At 42.9% G+C, this 11,797-nt stretch overlaps 1 protein-coding gene across 1 annotated transcript in view; it reads left to right on the forward strand.

Moving 5' to 3' along the window:
- The first annotated feature begins 11,710 nt into the window (after positions 1 to 11,710).
- The window catches only part of LOC120794675 (serine protease HTRA1B-like), a 24,277-nt gene continuing 24,190 nt past the window's right edge, over positions 11,711 to 11,797 (forward strand). The window contains exon 1 of the mRNA XM_040135928.1: positions 11,711 to 11,797. This exon is cut by the window's right edge and continues 520 nt beyond it. The gene's annotated coding sequence lies outside the window, so the exon portion shown is untranslated.

Consider the following 11,797-nt stretch of genomic DNA (forward strand, 5'->3'; position numbering starts at 1 on the left):
TTTCTTAAAACATCTGGACACTGGTCTTTAACAAACGTAACTCAAACAAGAGGAAATCATGCATTCGCTGGGGATACCTTTCATTTGCTTCTGGCAGCACGGTGGTGGAGGAAGCATTCAGATCTTTAATTAAGTAAAAGTAGCAATGTTGCAGTAGAAAAACACTACAAGTTCTGCACCTAAGAGATCTCTTCAGTAAAAGTATATAAGTATTATTGATAAATAGTACTTCAAGTATCGGTAGTCACAGTACTCATCATGAGTAACAAGACCAGGTCAAAACCTAGTATGTGGCTGAACCGACCTTTACATATTTGCTTCTCTCCTACTCTGGGCTCACATATACAGTATTTTAATGCGGCTGAGTTCCCAGTGAAACTGCTCTCATTGACATATTTTTCTGCTTCTGTTGTCAGACGATGGAACAGGTATGAAACGGTGACTGAAACGCGGCCCGTTAGGACGACATGTGATACAGCAGTCGCTTCCGAGACATTTTCAAGCTGCTGCTAAAATCCTGGTTTCATCGTCCGACAGAATCACCAGACACACCAGTTAAAGACGACAGCTGCGCTGTGATTTCAGGTATATTTACCTGTAAAATGATCGTTCAGAGAGAAAGTTGGAAGCTCATTCACATGTATGTAGCTGCCAGGCGGTCAGTTGAGTGGGACCAGAAAGAGGTGTGTCTGCGGAGGGGAAGCTCGACCTCGCGCTCGTGGGTCAACGCAGGCAACTCTCTCGCTTGGAAAGTAGCGTTTTATGTTTGTTTGTTTTTTTGTTGGAAAAAAAAAAGTCACAGCACCTGAAAAGTAAACGCCCCTTCGGTGACGTAATAGAAACTGTTCGCACCAATTCATTTTTAAAGAGCGACAGCCAATGGGGAAAGTCCAACTCTCGCTGACCGACCAATGGTGTAACTTCATCACTCAGCCAGTCAGTCACAGACATTCGCATTTCAGGAGCAGGCCTCACCGTTGCCGTCCAGCCAAAAATGGCCCCTGTGAGTGTATGTCCACCAGGTGTCATCGTTTCCAAATGTGTGAGTCTCCTCACATATTTCCCTCCTTTCAGGCTCTTTGTCCTGACTTGTGGCTGGAGGAAGTCTCCATTCTTCATGCTGTTGTCTCATAGGGTGGAGGCTCTCCAAGTGAACTCCTCTGAGGCGAGTATTGACCCTCAGGTCATGATTTTTGGACGATGGCTGCAGTGCATCAGTCCCACTGCACCAGAACAGGCTGCAGTCACGTCCCACACTTTAAGGAAGTTGCGCGTGATGAACATCCTTGAGGCGGAATGTGATAGAAAAAATGTATCCGAGTTGATGCAGAGCCCTCGGTGCATGTTTCTGTTGGACAGAAACACTGAGCAGACCAGTTTGATTTATCGCAGCTTCCTATAGAGACAGAGCTATCATTCATGTTATCAGTAACATCTGTGCTACACAACTCGAAAGCTGCTGTGAAGAAGGCACATCAGCCTCAAAAAATCCGTAAGTGATGACAACAGGTAAATGACGACTCCTCACATGAACCTAACTCAGCATTTTATTGTAATCATTTTGGAGACACGTGACAGCGTGACTTTGAATCCTTGCCAGGTGTTCACAAGTTTCATTGATTCGTAACAAAGAGCCTTTTACTTTGGTACTAATGATACTGTAGCCTCCACAACATGGTTGCTAGTCCATTAAAAAGGCAGAGCAGACAAAAATTAACCATCAGCCTTAAAAATAAAATATACAAAAACAAAAAAAAAAAAAAAAAGGTATAAAAGAACAATAGAAAACCAAAACCCAAACAATAAGAAGAAATACAATATCAGTGAAAGAGAGTGAGTGTCAAACAAAACGGGCAATACAGATGTTATTTATGTCTGCACATGTGTGTAACTGTGATGAATATGGGAGGTATTTATGTAAAAGTACCAAAACTGAATTAAGATGCAAATGTGTATGTAACCAGGATGCATATGTCTAAACACTGCTTTCACTTCATTATGTAACATCTGTTCTTCTCCAGCTGTTACAGTCACATCTGTAAGAATATCCACTAAATATTTCCAAATCAGGTTCGGTTTATGTGGCCTGCCGAGACCACAAAGGGAAACTCCCCGAAAAGACTCTCAATTATTTATTCCCGAGGGGTAAGTCGGCAAACGTACAGACAATGACGTCTCGTCCAGATGTTTACAGCAGCCGCGGTGGAGTTTGATATCGGAAAACGTTACAGTGATTGAAAGCATACATCAGCGGTAAACGTTCTCCAGAAGTAAAGATTGCGAGCTCCTTTTTAAAGCTGCCATGTTGCAGTGAAGTTTATCACTCGTCCAGAAAGAATTCGGCCTCTAACATATACATCTGAGGTATTTCTTCCATTTTGAAAATGTTCCCGGATGAACCTAATCATCGCTTGTATGTCCAGCAAACATGGAATCTGCATTTTTCTTGATCTGCATTCAAGTCTGTGTTGTGTACAGACGGATTCTCAGAGACACAGAGGGATTAATCGCCAAATGGATTCACAGCATTTGGAAAATCAACTCCAACTCCACCTTTTATTTTGTTTTTGAAATACAGAATATCCGGAGTGTGAAATAATTGGAGTGAGGTGAAATCAAGAGAAGTGTAAAGACAATCTTCCGACTGAATTCAACTAGGAAACATCCTACTTTTCCACTTTAAGAACCGTATCAACAAACGCTTTAAAACTGAAAGTTTTTTTTCCCACTCTCCTGACTAGAGCTCTAAAGTTGCCTGTCACTCTTTCATGTTCCGTAACAATTTCACAATTTCAACTTTTTAAGAGCGGGAGTCACTTTCCGAAATCGTGTATAGATTTGTTTTGAGGCCAAATGTGTTCAAAGGTTAACGTGACTGAGGTTCACTTCAGGTTGGCCCCTCGGCTCAGCCAAAGACCGCCTCCAACCAAAACCTCGTACAGCATCTTTAATCGCTCCTTCGGACCGAGCAGCCTTGGTTCTGGTCGTCCAGGCCATGTGGCTCGCCTGTTTTTCTTCAAGAGAAGCTCTGGAGCTCCCCCAGATTAAGTTTGGATACAAGATTGTCAACGAAAGACACTGACTCAACGGGGTCGGATGTGTAGAAAACACACTTCCGCCACCACGAGTTTACATGAATCTGTTTAGCGTTTAGCCGACTATGGACACTTTCACAGGACGCACCCCATCTGTTGTCGTTCAGCTGGAGTCCTGCAGAAGTCTGCAGAGCTCGTTCTGTCCACTACATAAACTCAATGACTTTTATTTTTGTTGCATCCATTTCAATCATTTCTGAATATTCTATAAGTAAGTGGTAATGACATGTCAAGGTGTGCTGATACACAAAGGTACTATCAGAAAGAGTAACTAAAAAAAGCACGATATCATACCAGATCTGAAACACACACTTATAGTTAAGCTTTTGGACTATAAGGTGCAACAGCTTAGAGTAAAGTGAGCTCAGCTGTGGGCTTTTTAATACCAGTGGGTCAGTCAGAAACACGGAAGCTACTGCTAAATGTAATACTTGTAGTCACACCAAGTTGTTGTTACAAGCCGTTATCGGTCAGGGTTAAAGGAATAGACACTCGCACTCCTGCTGAAAGAAGAGAGCAGCTTTTCCCCCAGTCTCACAACCTGCCGTCTCCGCCCTGTGATTTCAGCTCAGCAGGGAACTTAAGTTATGAAGCCTTATCAGCACTGGACCCAGCCGCCTCCAATCCATCTAATGAAGCCCCCGCTGCTCAGAACCTAACGGGAGAGAGGGAGGACCTGGCTTCGTATTTTAGATGCGCCCCTCCTGATAGAGTTCCGAGGAAAGGACTCTGTTCCTTAAGAAAGAGAGACAGAATCCAACCGGTGCTGCCTTTGAGGATTTAAGGACGAGCTGTGATGCTGCCAGTGAGAACGTAAGAGCAAAACGTAAAGTCCCGCTGTTGAGCCACGCTGCAGTAAATTCGGTCAAACACCCTCCGCATCGAACTGAAAGCTGCTCTCTTTGCTTTTAAGTGCTGCAACATGAGCGCACTACAAAATGTTAACCCCAGTTATGGAGTTTTAATCTTCACACTTGAACATTGATGTACCTGCACCTCAGCAGACATTTTCTAGGCACCTGAAGAATCTGTACCACACAGACCCGAACCCCAACAGACCTAGTCCCGATTTCCCTGTCTGATCTGGAAACGTCAGATTCATCATTATTTGTCTTGATTTAGACCAAATTCAGCATCAAAGATCGGATGTTTTTGCGATCGCTCGCTTGCGGCCGGTATCTGAAACCACCGACGTGATGCAGCAGGAAAACCGAATGTTGCAGATCCGCCCTGACGCGAATACTTCACTGTACTGTTAAGATGCGTGGGAGGAGGCCGGAGTTATCTAAGACACAAACACACGTGTACAAACACACTCAGACATATACACAGGCACTCCCTGTAGGGGCCTGACAGCTGCACATGAACATACACCAACTCTGACTCGGTTATTCTCTCTTTGGTCTTTTTCACTCTCTCCGACTTGGACACGCACATGCATAAATCAAAACATTATTGCTGACTGGCTCGACTTCGGTGGAATTCGATTGATATTTCACAAACACATACATATTCTCTCTCTCGCTCGCTCTCTGGGTTTCCAGGAAAAGCGGAGCAGAGTGTTTGAATGCTCTTCACTGTATAAACAGGAATGATGAGGGAGCGCCAGGCGGAGGACATATCCGCTACCGCTGGAGCTTTTTGTCCATTTCACACCTGTTTGAAGTTAATTCTGAATTATTTCACGTGCATGACTCACAATATACATTTTCAAATCATGTTTCCAAGGTCAAGAATAAACTTTCAGTCTCAAATTTTAAGGCATCGTGGTCGTGAAGTCCTTAAATTCGTCAGAAAAAAAATGAAAATTCTCAATTCCGTGACAGTGGAGCTTCACCTGAGGAAGCCTGTGTGATGTGAATTGTGCGATATAAGCCACAGAACAAGTATTAAATGGACCTTGTGGTGAGGAAAACTACTGTTTTCAAGGTCAAGAATAAACTTTCAATCTCATCTTTTAAGATCAGTTTTTACAAACATCGCAGCACAGAAAAGAACCGGAAACCTCTAATTCGCTCAGTAAAACTAAGGCATTATTGTGGATGATAAAAGTAATATAATAACAACAAGGAAACAACATTCATTGTAAATGTTGTTAAATAACAAATAATGACATGGAAAACTGGGTAAAAAGTCACTTTGGGTTTTGTTACATTACTCACCTCCCTGTAGGTTCTCAATACAAAGTTATTACAAATGCAGAGTGCTTTATTGTTCAGAAATGCATGTAATTTAATTAAACCGAATGGAACAGTTTTGTTGCGAGCAGCCAAAGTTTTTCCAATAAGTGTTCTTTGCTGTTACACCACAGTGACAGGAAATTAAACCTCCATTAATCAGTGCGTGACGAAAAGATCACATTATTCCCCCAGTGAATTTATTATTATATAACAGTGCTACATCATTTTTAAAAACATTAGACCACATACACACTTGGCAAGGCCTGCGCCTCTTAAAAAGTTCCTTATGTTGTTGGGGAACCCCTTCAAGGGCCAGAGAAACTCTTTCAGGGATCCACAGGAATCTTTCAAGACCCCTTGAACTCCTTCAAAAGCCAATCAAAGCCCTTCAAAGGCCAGTAGAACATCTTCAGTGATACCATGGAACTCCTTTAAGGACCAGTCAAACACTCAGGGGGGAACTGGAATTCATTCAAGGCTCTTTGGAACTCCTTCAAGACCATTTGAACACATTGAAGGACCACTAAAATCTCTCAAGCACCACTGAAACCTCTTCAAGGCTCCATCAAACTCTTCGAAGACCTCTTTAATTATTTCATTGGCCAATAGCAAACCAGAACTCCTTAAATGATCATTGGAACGCCACTGACAACTGGAACCCCAAGAAAGATCAGGGGACCCTTTCAGGGACCACTGAAAACTATTAAAAGATCCATAGATGCTATTCAAGGAACCCACCACTGGAAAACCGCCTTTAATCATCATTGCAGTTCCTTCAAGGATCCATAGAGTTCCCTGAAGGACCTCTTGAACTTCTTCAAAGACTTCTGGAAAACCTTTACTGAGCAGTAGAATCCCTGAAAATATCACTGTAACTCCATCACAGAACCCTGGAGCCCTGTAAAGGAACCTTGGTACACCTTCAAGTACCCCTGGACCTCTTCAAAGACCACTAGATCACTGTAAAAGCCTTATCAGAACTCTACTGGATCCCTACAGGGCCTTCAGAGACCCTTGTGCCTTCCTCAGTGACCACTGGCACCCTTCAGAAACCATTTGAATCTCCTCAAAGGCCCCTGGAACCCCTTTAAAAGAATACTGAGCACATTGACAAACTACTGTAGAGTGCACATACACACATCCTCTTATTTATTCTGTCGGTGAGTCCTGACATCATCTCTCTTGGAGCCTCTCGAGCACATCTCTATGGCGATGAGGGTGGCAACAGCGATGCACACAAACAAAGAGACAGAAAGATGAATGAAAATCCTCTCTGCATCACATCTTCCCTCAGACTGATGAGATGCAGCGGGAGCAGCTGAGCTGCCCTGAGGATTCGAATCATCTGACAGGAGATTTACCAAATTAGACTGAGGTTGTACAAGCCTCAAAGGGACCTCCAGAGGCAGAGCTGCTCCCTACATCAAACCTTTACCAGGTGTTTGACAGACCAGTATGAAACATGCTTTAAAGCCCTGTGTCCTCGTTTTTGAAACTAAAGAAACTCGTTTCTCTCCATTTTACTGCAGAAATCCAATTTAATTTATTTTTCTTCAGGTAGAATAATAATCATAGTTTCATAAGTTGTAATGTGGATTTGTGGGTGGAATCGATGTGAAAATGCAGGTTTTGACCTGAGAATTGATTGAGGGTTGTAGGTACTGCACCTTATGGATTTTCTTCCCAGCATTTGTGCAATATTTCCTTCCATCTTATTAATATATATATGTTCATATATCTGTAATTTTGAGTCCTGGTTGCTTTCTTTATCGATTTATCCACAGTTGTTGTATTTGTGGAGTTTCCAGGCCTTTGGACCTTTTGAACTACAATTATGAACTGCACAGGTATGCTCTCTTTTATGTTATTATAAGGTCTGGGATTTCCTTTTGACACACATTTGCTCTAATGAAGGTATATGACCGGAAGATTGGCTTTATCATTAAACGTTTGCATTGGAATTTATCTGATGCAGCATGGCTGTGGGCTTATCAAAAGGAATTCCTCACATCACATCAAAATGTTAATAATGTCATAAAAAAAAAATGTCAGAAAATGTCAGTAACTTGAAGGTAGTAAGGCTGCGTCTGAAATCGCTCACTATTTCGGCTACTATCTAGTGCACTACTGTCTGCTATTTTATTGAGTGTCCAAGTTCTGAGTGTGGAATATATGGACTGTATAGTGCCCTCACAAATTCCCACAAAGGAAGTAGACTAAATGGTAAAAGGCTGCTTTTATATGACGCTTTTATCCAAAGACTCTCATTCACTCATTCACACTCACACCGATGGCAGTGGGAGACCAAGACACTGGCCAAACAATCAGGAGCAACTTGGGGTTCAGTGGTTTCCTCAAGGACACTACAACATGTGGACAGCTGGAGATCATAACCCAACCTTGTGATTAGTGGACGAGCCAGTCTAATTCCCGAGCCACATCCGTCCTGGAATAAGTAGTCAAGGTAGCTAAAATCTGTCGATCAGGTGGGTGAAAGTAATAAAACTGATGATTTTCAGCACAAAAGATGGAAACAGTGCAGTAGAGTGGAGTATTTTGACATGGTAACATGCACTGATGTGTGTCATGATACCTTTAACCGTGCCTCTGGTTTTGTGTGTGAAAAGTTTATCAAGGTCTCTTACAGGATAATGTCAGGCTGGCTGTCCCCCAGCTGAAGCTCAGTAGAAGTTGGGTGATGCGGCGGGACAATGACCCTAAACATGGAAGTGAATCTACGAAAGAATGAATTCAAACAAAGAAAATACACCTTTCAGAGTGGACCGATAACCCAACAGACAAACTGAGGAACGACCTCAAGTGAGCTGTTCACTCCAGACAAGAATAAGAATATGGCTGAGCTGAAGCAGTTCTGTCAGGACGAATGGTCCAAACATCCTCCTGATCCACAGCTGCCACAAGCTCTTGTTGAGGTTATTGCTGCTAAAAGGACGTTCGGCCAGTTACTGACTCCAAGGCCTCACTCACTCTTTCCACCAGCACTTGGATTGTTTAGTGGGTGTGTTCAACAAGGGCAAAGAAATTGTTTGTAAATTACTAGCTTAAGCACACTGTGTTTGTCTGTACTTGCAACTTAGACGAAGATCTGATCACTTTTTATGACCAGTTAATGCAGAAAAGCAATTCCAAAGGGTTCACATACTTTTTCTTGACTCTGTAAAACTAAAAGTATCCTACTGACGCCTTCTGCTGTTTCCGTGTCTGTCCACCTTCATAAACTCTGCACTGCTGCTGGCTGCACGTTCCCATTGACACCCAGTCGGTGACAACTGCTGTGCAGCAATTGATTTTTCCAGCAGGAGAGACCGTGTTTGATGTGATGTGTTTCCTTGAATGTCAAACAATGACATAATAATCATGTGATGTCACAGAAACACTCAGCATTGAGTGTTGAGGGTTTGGAAACAATTGATAGATTTTTCTAAAACAGAGCATTTGCATCGTACCACCTGTGATGTAACAGCCCTCCTCAACATTGAACTATTTTGATGATCTCTTTTTAAAAAAAATCCTTGTTAAATATGTAAAAATGTGTAATTTTGACATAGAAAATGTGCAGCAACCCTGGTCCTACTACGAGTGTTCGTAACAGACACGGCCCAAAACCCAGTTGAACTCTTCAGTCACTGTACTGAATTGTCTCTCGTGCTGGAAAAATCAATTGCTACACAGCAGTTGTCACCGACTGGGTGTCAATGGGAACGTGCAGCCAGCAGCAGTGCAGAGTTTATGAAGGTGGACAGACACGGAAACAGCAGAAGGCGTCAGTAGGATACTTTTAATTTTTTACAGAGGCAAGAAAAAGTATGTGAACCCTTTGGAATTACCTGCTTTTCTGCATTAACTGGTCATAAAAAGTGATCAGATCTTCGTCTAAGTTGCAAGTACAGACAAACACAGTGTTGCTAGTAAGCTAGTAATTTACAAACAATTTCTTTGCCCTTGTTGAACACACCCACTAAACAATCCAAGTGCTGGTGGAAAGAGTGAGTGAGGCCTTGGAGTCAGTAACTGGCCGAACGTCCTTTTAGCAGCAATAACCTCAACAAGAGCTTGTGGCAGCTGTGGATCAGGAGGATCTCTTATTCTTGTCTGGAGTGAACAGCTCACTTGAGGTCGTTCCTCAGTTTGTCTGTTGGGTTATCGGTCCACTCTGAAAGGTGTATTTTCTTTGTTTGAATTCATTCTTTCGTAGATTCACTTCCATGTTTAGGGTCATTGTCCCGCCGCATCACCCAACTTCTACTGAGCTTCAGCTGGCGGACAGCCAGCCTGACATTATCCTGTAAGAGACCTTGATAAACTTGGGAGCTGATTTTCCCCTCGACCAGGCTCAGAGGCAGCGAAGCAGCTCTAAATCGTGATGCTCCGTCCGTGGGACTTCATCGCCGGGATGATGTTTTCATGTTGCTATGCAGTGCCCTTTTTACGTCATACCTAGTGCTGTGTGTTCTTCCCAAACAGTTCAGCCTTACATTCATTTGTCCACAAAACATTGTCCCGTAGCATTGTGGGGTGTCAAGGTGCACTTTGGCAAACGTCAGGCATGCAGTGAGACAGCGTCCTCTGTGGTGTCATGCCATGGACTCCATGCTCCAAGGATTTGCGTATGGTTGACTCATGAATAGAGATGTTAACCAGCTCCAGTAATTCCTTTAAGCCCTTAGCTGTTACTCTGTGGGGTTTTTGTTTTTTTTACCTCACTGCTCTGTGTTGTGTCTTTGGAGTCATCTTAGCTTGATGCCAACTACTAGGGAGAGTAGCCACAGAACCAAACAGTCTCCATTCAGAGACAGTTTGTCAGACGGTGGACTAATGAAAATCTAAACTAACCTTCTGACCCTTTCCAACTCTATGTCTCCTGAGATATTTTTTGCCAGGCCTGGTTCACATCGGCAGATGTTTCTTGTGAATAGCCGACGCAAAATGTTTGAGTGTTTTTTATAGTTTGAAGTAGCTCTAACCCTCACCTCCATTCTTGTTTCGTTGACTGGACTCCAGGTTTGCTTTCATTGATGTCATTCGCCGGGGGGGGGTTCACTTAGTTTTTCCAACCTACACTGTGAAGGTTTGAATGATGTGTTTAGTATGGACAAGAACAATACAATGACCTGTGTGTTATTAGTTAAAATAGATTGTGTTTGTTCATAATTGTAACGTCGATGAAGATCTGAACATATTTTAAGACCAATTTATTCGTAAAATGCAGGTGATTCCAAAAGGTTCGCCTACTTTTTCTGGCCACTGTACAACATTGCACAGTAAAACTGAGGGGAAACAGAAACAGAAATGAATAAAACTCTACTTTTCACGGTAAAGGGAGTGACTAATGTCTCTCATTGAGAGCATTAAATAACTTCCAGAGGTACTGTACGTGTAGCCGACTGACAGCACGAGCGGTCCTGCATTAGGTAAACACTGGACAGTGTTATACACAAAAACGGTGAATCACATACACGCGAGCTGCAGTCCGACCGGTCTAGAAGTTTTTGGTGTGATGAAGCATCCTACTGTATAATGTGTCCCGAGGCAGCCTCGTGACTGGGCGCGGCTAGATGTTCATTCTTTCTTTTGTTGAGGAAACATTAGGGGTTACAACAAATAGGGCAGTTTTGTGTGTGTGTGTTTTAAGATTTAACTCCATGCAAAAATGCAAAAATGAGTTACTTAGCTGGAACAGGAGCACACAGAATGTACACAGTGTATATTACTGTCACACAGTGTGCAAACCTATGTTTCATCTAACTTCGGAACATCTTAAGGGGAAATTTAAGAGGTTGAAGCAGGACTCAGGGAATTAACTTCAGCCCAAGCTGCGAACCATTAAGAGCAGGCTGAGGCTCATGGGCAACAGGTTGCTCTGGTCTAGTATGAATTCAGCTCTTTTATCCCTTAATATTTAAGATATATCACTGATGGAATAGGTAATCGGATCTAACAACTAATACCAGAATAGAAACATACTGTATTATCGAGTCCTGCACTCCAGTGTATTTCAAGTAACAAAGTAAAAGTACCGGTTACGCAGAACGGCCCCTCTCAGGGTGCGCATGGGATTGGATTACTATTACTGATGACTTTTTGTAGGCGGTATTTACCTACTTTACACTGTGGGGTAATCTATAGACACGGTATCACATTTTATAAGTTGGTCGTGTGGTTTGTACACCGCTTCAGATGAATGTAGTGGAGCAGATGTATAAAGTAGCGCAGAATTGAAACTGTCGTGTAGAGAGATGACATGTAGGTACAGCACCTGCGGGATTGAAGTCACTCTCCAACATGCACAACTTTAAACAAATGCACACAACTTCACCATCCCATCACCCCCTCCTTTCCTCTGACAGACGTCACACACGCCCACCAATCGTCTCCCGTGTTTATCCTGCAGCTTTTATAAACCCGGACAGCCCCGCACTGCATCAGTCTGTCGCGCCGGTAAAGCTGCCGTGACCTCCGCACTACTCATTTTATAGTTTCTCAACTAGAAGCCAGCAGTTC

Source organism: Xiphias gladius, chromosome 9 (assembly GCF_016859285.1).
Source record: "Xiphias gladius isolate SHS-SW01 ecotype Sanya breed wild chromosome 9, ASM1685928v1, whole genome shotgun sequence".
Lineage (NCBI taxonomy): Eukaryota > Metazoa > Chordata > Actinopteri > Istiophoriformes > Xiphiidae > Xiphias > Xiphias gladius.